Source organism: Nelumbo nucifera, chromosome 2 (genome assembly GCF_055504915.1).
Source record: "Nelumbo nucifera cultivar China Antique chromosome 2, China Antique-T2T, whole genome shotgun sequence".
NCBI classification, from domain to species: domain Eukaryota; kingdom Viridiplantae; phylum Streptophyta; class Magnoliopsida; order Proteales; family Nelumbonaceae; genus Nelumbo; species Nelumbo nucifera.
In genome coordinates, this window is record NC_142650.1 from 95242622 (window position 1) to 95245000 (window position 2379).

Below are 2379 nucleotides of genomic sequence, written 5' to 3' on the forward strand. Positions count from 1 at the left end.
TCTTCATGTATGTCGCAAAGTACTAGTTCGGCTTTTGAATTTCGCAAGCAATGTAAGTAGGGGAGCATGAAGGATCTCTTGTACAGTCATCCATGTATAAGGATGTACTAAGCTGCTTGATGCTCTACCCTCCGAACTACATTGTGTTCCACTGGTAGGTTCCCGTGGAGCAGATAATCAATGAGTGGGTCGATCCAGCTTGGTTTTGCTTACAACACAGGAGCGACCTCTTCTGCTCCCCCTCAAGAATGTTAGGCCGAGGTAAGTCTTCTATGTACACAATTCGCATAGTGTTGTCGCTTGTTCTTGCCAATTGTGACAAGGAGTCGGCCTCAACATTCTTGGAGCTTGGTACCCACCTGATGAAACATGATTGGAAGCTCAGTAAGATTTCTTTGACTTTGGCTAAGTATGCTACCATGGTTGAGTCGCGAGCTTCGCATTCATCGTTGACTTGATTTACCACTAGTTGATAGTTGTTGCATATGACGAGTTGTTTTACACCCATTTCTTTGGCTAAGTTAAGCTCGACAATTAGTGGCTCATACTCTTCCTTGTTGTTCGATACCTCGAATCCAAACTAGAGAGCATACTCCAGTTTCACCTCGCTCGAGCCATATAGAATTAGTCCAACACCGCTTCCTCGCTGGTTAGACTAGTTGTCTATGTGGAGAATCCAGGGCTCCTCGTCCCAAGTCGGTACTGCTCTAACCGGGACTGGCGTTGCACTGGTTGACACCTCTAACACGTTAGTGGGCTCAGTCAGTTTAGGGGCCAGCATGTTGAATGTGCATTCTACTACGATGTCTGCCAAGACTTGGGCTTTGATCACTGATTGTGGTTCAAACTAGATGTCGTATTCGCTCAGCTTGATGGACCATTTCATAAATCTTCCTAACACCTCAAGCTTAAGTAGAATGTGCCTCAAAGGTTTGTTGGTAAGGACGATGATGGTGTGTGCTTGGAAGTATAGGCGTAGTTTTCAAGCTGCTACTACCAGTGCATATGCCAACTTTTCGATGTCGGGATATCTTGTTTCTACATCCTGCAAAATTTTGCTTACATAGTAGATTGGTTGTTGGACCCAGTCTTCTCTGATTAGTACCGAGTTGACCACCTCATCACTCATGGAGAGGTAGCTTTAGTTCGTCACGTTCCTCAAGTCGGGTCAAAATCGAGGTGGTGCTTAGGTACCTTTTTAACTCATTAAACGCGAGCTGGCACTCTTCGGTCCACTCAAGTCTTCATTCTTTTTAATTGCCTTAATGAAAGGTAGGCATTGACTCACCGATTTAGACATAAACCTGCTAAGGGTGACTACTCTACTAGTGAGTCTTTGAAGCTCCTTTATTTTTTGGGGCAGTCTTAGATCTAAAATAGCCTTGATTTTGTCTGAGTTGGCTTCAATGCCACGTTAGTTCACTATGTAACCGAGGAACTTGCCCAATGTGACCCTGAAGACACACTTATTCGGGTTAAGTTTCATACTAAATTTTCTTAGAATTTGAAAAACTACGTTTAAATCATCAATTAATGAACTAGAAAACTGGATCTTCACGACCATATTGTCAACATAACATTCTACTTTATTTCCAATCAAAGGTTCAAAAATCTTGTTTACAAGTCACTGGAAAGTTGCCCCAGCATTTTTCAAAACAAAGGGCATGGCTTTATAATATTACAGCTTGAGCTCAGTTACAAAAGCAATCTTATCCTTTTCAGCTATGTCCATTCTAATCTAGTTGTAGCTGGAGTAGGTGTCCATGAAACTCAGCAACTCGTGCCCCGAGATCGCATATACCAGATAGTCAATTCTAGTAAGGGGGAAGTAGTCCTTTGGGCAGACTCTATTTAGGTCTGTGTAGTTGATGAGAATGGGTCAAATCCACAGGGAAGCGAGGGAAAAATCACTATTTTCTTAAATCCAGGAGAGAGAATACAATTGGGAATTGCAGAAAATAAAAAAGTAGAATTTATTAACACTAAAATTAAAGGTTTGAAATTCAAACAAGACAATAACTAGAATTTAGAAATTAATAGAGTATTGAAATTAACTAAAGAAAATAAAGAAAAGTAATCCAAAATTCATATCCAATGGCGGTAGTTGTAGATTGGCCGGATAGCTTGCAAAAATCCCTCCTAACAAGAACTGGGCGTCCATCCTTTCTTTATCTCTCGAACCCCTCGAAACACCTTAGCCTTGAACTAGGCGAATTCAGATCTATAAAACAAAGAAACAAACATGAATTAAAACTAACAAAATGCTGAAATAAAAATAATAGAAAAGAAAAAAAGTAAAGAAAGGAATGGTTGATCAGATCTAGTGGCGGTAGTTGCAAATTGGTAGAACAACTTACAGAAATCTCTCCTAACAAGAAT